Genomic DNA, 6,546 nt, shown 5'->3' on the forward strand with positions numbered 1-6,546 from the left:
ATATTTCATTAACCCATGTAAATGGTTGTGGTTTTCAACACTGAAATGTATCATGCAGATATAAAGGGACAAGTGATATCATTGAAATGAAAAAAAAAGGAAGAAAAGAGTTTACTATTTGATCGCAAGATGTCTTGAGACATAAGTAATATTTCTTTTGGCAGATGGTGAGCGTGACACAGGAGGCAGTCGGAGTGGAGGTCCTGGGTGTTGCAGAGGGCAGCACAGAAGGACAGCTGGAGGTCCTGCTGTCCAATGGAGCTCTCCTGGACATCCAGGAGAGTTTGTGGGAGCCATTCGAGGCTTGCCTGGAAAAAGCCAGGCTTTATGTCACCATTAAATGTACAGGGAGAAAATTTTTACAAATGGTGGCAGTACAAAAACCCTCCCCCCCCATTAGAGTAGAATTTAACGTTTGTTACGTTTGTTACGTTTGTTACGTTTGTTACGTTTGTTACGTTTGTTACTTTTGTTACTTTTGTTACTTTTGTTACTTTTGTTACTTTTGTTACTTTTGTTACTTTTGTTACGTTTGTTACGTTTGTTACGTTTGTTAGTTTGAAAACTTAAAATAGTAATATAAATAATAAAATCATTTATATAATAAAATATTAAGTTCAGAATTTGATTCAGTTGTAGTGTTTTAGCACACTCATATGTAACAAGTATGGCCAGAAGGACTATTTTCAGCTAGAGTCCAATTCATTACAATCCACTGATAATCAAATCCAATCAAATTAATTAAATTCCAAATTAGTTGATTTCATATGGAGCCAGTTAAAAAAGTGACCATGATAAGGAAATTGCTGTGAAATTTCTCCGATCCAATCTCCCTCCTGAGCGTGCAGAGGTAGCTGTGAAAAGAAAAAACTCCCTTTTAACAGGAAGAAACCTCCATCAGAACCAGAACCAGGAAGGGCGGACATCTTTCTCGACCAGCTGAGGGATAAACATTTGCACTGCACGGTCATCAATGCATAAACTATGTCTATGCATCAATGTATGTAGATTTTCCAAGTGACCTTCAACGTATCTGCGTCATGGTCCGCGAGCGACGCACATTCTTCTTCTTGAATGTCTGCTCAGGTAAATAGCCCTCTAACTCGGTCTGTCGCCAATGCAAATTTTATGTGATGTGGAACACTTTTGCTGTTCAAATAAGTTACATAACTGGTTTTAGGCTTAAACCGTATAAAAATAAAGCCACAAACAGCAAAAATATCTTGTTCGTGAGCCACGGTTACTTGACTGCTTTTGGCTAATAACGGTTAGCGACCATTAGCCTCAATGCTAACGGTCGCTTTATAAATTGTCTAAAACTGGTCCTAAGGCTGTGTCTAAGATGACTTACGAGGACTTAACATATAAATGTATTCATGCTGGTCTCTGCTTAGTTAAAACTGTTAGTTCCAGCCTCTGTTCAGTTAGTTTAACCACGAATAATGTTATGAGTGGTAAAAGCTGTTTCTATGCGTGTATTCATGGCTACCACTGACGTCACGTCGACGAGACCGCCGCCATATTTGTCCAATTTGACAGTTCTCCTCAGTTTCGCTATGGCGGTACACACCTCACACTTGAACTGGGTCCTGTGAAATAACACAAACCACATCATGTTCATGTCTCTGTAACTGAGACATTATAATAAATCTATTTAAATTCTTGAATGTAAATGATCAGAGAGACAGAGACAGCTGATAATGAGCATTACTCTCCCTGTGTTCTGTGGTTCAGGTAGATTCAGTCTTTACACTCAGATAACTAACACTGTCTTTTTTCAGACTGAGAGAGAAACCTGATTGCTGCTTTGGCTGGTAAGTACAGACTTATTGTAAAGTTAAACAGGCTGTAGATCACATCAGCAGACTGAGTTAATATATTTTGTATTTAAAAATCAGATGAACTTTATTTGCGTTACATCAGAGTTTGTGAGTGAATTCCCTCCTGAACAGACATTTAATGAACACAGAAATATTCTGTCCACACTTACTGAAGCTTTTAGAAAACATCTTTACTTTGTTGGTATATTTGTAGCACTGTTGTATTCAGATTCTGTCACCTGGAAATACTGAATGGATGTGTGGACTGGTGATGATTATACTGTGTGCATTGATGCATGTTTTACAGACAGAGTTTTAGTCCAAACTTTCCATTCAGACTGAAATATTTAAAGTGTTTCCAGTTAAAGTGAGTCTCCCATGTCAGCAGAAAGTGTTTCCTTATTTGTGGATGTCCCCATTTTACTGTCCTGTCCCTGTGGGCGGTGTCAGTGACTGACAGATAAAGCAGCCAATCGCAGCAGCTCAGCACATAATGTTCACTGCAGGGCAGCTGACAGAAGATGAAACTTTGTGCTGCTCCATGTCCCAGTGACACACAGTCTAAGCTGCAGTGTCATTACATGGTGTTTTATTGCCCCCCTGTTGGTGAACCTGCTGTGTCCTTAGCTGGAAGAATTTAACTGACAACTTTCTTTTCCTCCTTTCTTTAGACTACCTGAACTCTGACCCCTGCTCCTGCTCTGACTGGTGAGGACCAACATTTAGTTCCTTGATGGATGCGTTCCTGATACCTGCTCTGGTTCATATGAAGTGAAGCTTCCTGTCAGTGTGCAGCTGTGTAACATCTAGCAGACCTGTCCTTCTCAAACTGCATGAATGAAGTGAAACATCGATCATTAGTCAGAGAACAGATTTAACAGCTGATGTGTTACTGCTCTGATTTCCATCTGATCTCTGATCCCCAAAGTTTTGGATAGTCTCTGAGAGCAGAACTGGGATAGTTTCCATGTTTCTGATCATGAACACATTCAGCCTCTCTGATCATCAACCAACAACATTTAACTACTTCAAGTCCACAAAAGTCTGGACCAAACCTCATCCTGTACAGACAAGAGCAGAACCAATCAGCTGTGAGATCAGATGATGTGTGTGTTCAGACTCTTCTGATCAGATACTAACAAACTGTTTCTCCACTCAGACCCAGAGAGAACTCAGACGCAGAGAGAACCGGACCAGAACTCCTGCTTGGCTGGTGATCAGATTTTTAGTCACTGAGGTTCAGTCCATCACATCACTGAGTATAGGAGTGTTTCACATTTTAATCACAGAGTTTTTGTGGTTTATCACAACTGCTGAGTTCACACATGAATATAAATGTAGTGAAAACAGACCTGTAAACACTGACTGAAGTTAGAGCCATGTGAGCTGAGCTGTTCTGCCTGTATAGTGGATCAGAACAGGTCCCAGCAGCAGAGTCTGACAGTAGAAAGCTGACAGTTGAAAGCTGACAGTTTTAATGGAACATCACTAAAGGCAGAAATCAGTGTGTAAAGTGAGCAGAACATGTTGTGCAGTGATCAGTTCTGTATTGTTCTGCTTCATGTTGAACAAGTCAGTGGGTCTTGAGATTATTTTAATCAAGTCCACATTTCATGGTACCAGCTGTTTTCACACACATCTGGAAACTACTGGCCTAAAAAGTGATTTATTTAACTTTTTCAATATTCTGTTCTGTTGAAGCCATTAAATGTTGAACTGTTTACACAGCTTATGTAACAGAATGCTAGATTAGATTTCTGCTATCAACAATGTCTAATTATTGTTTTCTCTGTGTCTTCCTGTTCAACGTGTCTCCTCTCATTGTCCCTATCATTATTGGACATTCTGTCTTTCCTGTCCCACCTACCCCCTCTATCTTATATTTGGACATTCTATCTTGTATCCATCTATCCCCCTCTATCTTATATTTGGACATTCTATCTTGTATCCATCTATCCCCCTCTATCTTATATTTGGACATTCTATCTTGTATCCATCTACCCACCTCCATCTAATATTTGGACATTCTATCTTGTATCCATCTATCCCCCTCTATCTTATATTTGGACATTCTATCTTGTATCCATCTACCCCCCTCCATCTAATATTTGGACATTCTATCTTGTATCCATCTGTCCCCTCTCTATCTAATTTCAAAACCAGATTTGCTTTGGCTCACCAGAATTGCTTTGGCTCACCAGAATTGCTTTGGCTCACCAGAATTGCTTTGGCTCACCAAATTTGCTTTGGCTCACCAGAATTGCTTTGGCTCACCAGAATTGCTTTGGCTTACCAGAATTGCTTTGGCTCACCGTTCTCAGAACCAGATTTGCTTTGGCTCAACGTTCTCGGAACCAGATTTGCTTTGGAAAACCGAGGTTGTTTGGAACCTGGTCTTGCTGTTTCAGAAATCTGAGATCTCACCCAATTAATGAAGTTTATTCTTACTGAGTAAAACTCTAACTACCATATTTATTTATTTTTGTCCGCTGGTAAAAGTTAAAAACAAATTGTACTTTGTCTTGAGTTTGTATATTTCCTTAATAATTATTTTCTCTGTGGTGTGACCGAGTACTTAAAACATATTACTTATCTTCTGGATATTTACTGTTTTGTCCTATAAAACCTGTTCTTGAGTTGTAAATACATGAAATAAAAATGTTCTGACATAACTGTGTACATAAGGTAGACACTTCCATTCTTAATATTTTCCACACATTTGACAACAAACCGTTTCTACTTTCATAGTTTTTGTAATTAAGCATTGCATGTAAAATTACTAATTAAATAAATTAATTGGTAGATATTGATAAACTAAACAAAGCTACATTTGAAATATCACAACAACCGGAGTGTGTTGGTGACATCAGTACAAATAAAGTACGTTTTGAGGTTTTGAAGCACAGCAACAATGCCAAGGAAGGGTCAACGTTCTCAGGCTCAGAAGCTCAGATGGCAGAAGGAGAAAGAATCTCAGCGTGAACAAGCAGAAGGTATCCCAGTGTCACAGAACGTATCTTATGCTGAGGTTGTAAGGAGAGGACATCACAGTGATGGTATGTGTGTTGGACAGTCTTCTGATGGACAGCAGGTAAACAGCAGAGGTCAGAGTGCAGTTTCTGATGGGAACACTGTCATCGATGCTGTCCAGCATGATAAAGAACAACAGGTGAAGCAGAGTGTACCTCAGGTGTCTTATGCTGACATGGTAAAGAAAGGATGTGATGCAGCTGGAACATCTCATCAACACCGTGTGAATGCGGAACCTCAGCCATCAATGACACATGTCTGTGCCTCACACAGTCAGGCTTCATTAAAATATGGAAAATACAGGAACAGTCAGTGTGTGACCAACAGTTTGGTCTTTCTGTCATTTCTTCATGAGAATGAAAAGATTAGCAGAGCAGATCTTGACCTAGTTCTGGATAAAGGTGATGTTGTGTACAGACAGGCCAGAGAACGGTTTCCTAACAGTGTCCATTTGGCATCTGATGAACTTCCAGATGAAGTGTGTGCACGCAGGTCAAAGTATCAGGTAGACTTGACTCGGCTGTCTGTGTATGGAACATTTGGAGGTGGAGAGAGGCTTCTCAGCCTTGAACATGGACTGAGCTTTCTGTCATCAGGTGTACAGTATGGGCTGCTTATCATGTCAGGGTTATGTATCGCAGTTTTCAGATACAGATCTGGTCAGTACGGATACTTTGATCCACACTCCAGGAACACAAATGGAAATTCACACATCTGAGTGACATGATTGACAGGATCAAGTTGTGCTACACAATGTTTGACATCCAGTCATCTTGTATGTATGAACTCAAGCCTCTGTCATTTCACTGTGTGAACACATCCAACCAGAGAAATGCTGTTTCAGACACAGGCTGCAGACACACAGCTGTTGATATACCTCCTCTGTTAGAGGAAGCTGTCAATGAATCAAACATGCAAACAGCTACTGATCAGTCTAAGAACATTTTACCAGAAATGTCAGCTGACAAATGCTGTTCAACGAGAGGTTGATGTTACATTCCTAACACAGGCTTCTCCTGCACATGAGTGTAACTTCACAGAAGAAGTGATGAACCCTGTTGTAGATGATCTTTGTGACGATGTAATGGAAGGTGTGTCCACTGATATCAGTTTTACATCTGATGTTAAACAACAACATGTCTCATTCCCTCCTACCAGTGCTGACAAAGAAGCAACAAGAGAATCCAGTTTCCTTTTATCGCATGATGCTCACTGTGAATCAAACCTTTCACCCTCAATAAGAAACAATGTGTCCACTAAGCTCTCTGATACTGTACTGATAGGAATCTCCTGTAAACTGACAAAGTTAAATAAACAGCAGAGGAAAAAACTGAAGAGGAGACTAAGGACAGAAAAACCTCGACTAAGTAAAGAGAATAAAAAGAAGAAAGAAAGGGAAAAGTAGGCTTCAGATGAAACTTTTAGAGCAAAGAAAAGCTCTTACTCAAACCTGACATATCAAAATAATCTTGATATTAGACAGAAGAAAACCCTGCAAAATATTAAGAAGTATAAACACAACTCTGAATTAAGGGAAAAACATAAATCATACATCAGAGATTCTTACAGGAAAAATCTGAAAGTCAGAGAGAAAAAGAGAGAGAGCGTGAGGAATTCCTACAGGGAAAATGCTGAATTTAGACATAAACGAAAACAGTATCTGAAGCAGTATTTTTCTAATAATTATAGAACAAAC

General features: G+C 39.5%; 1 long non-coding RNA gene across 1 annotated transcript; it reads left to right on the forward strand.

Moving 5' to 3' along the window:
* The first annotated feature begins 1,269 nt into the window (after positions 1-1,269).
* Positions 1,270-3,431, forward strand: LOC134013019 (uncharacterized). Its single transcript, XR_009928667.1, has 3 exons — positions 1,270-1,814; positions 2,492-2,528; positions 2,980-3,431. It is a non-coding gene; the product is annotated as an uncharacterized LOC134013019 (long non-coding RNA).
* Positions 3,432-6,546: the final 3,115 nt, after the last annotated feature.

Source organism: Osmerus eperlanus, chromosome 26 (assembly GCF_963692335.1).
Source record: "Osmerus eperlanus chromosome 26, fOsmEpe2.1, whole genome shotgun sequence".
Classification (NCBI taxonomy): domain Eukaryota; kingdom Metazoa; phylum Chordata; class Actinopteri; order Osmeriformes; family Osmeridae; genus Osmerus; species Osmerus eperlanus.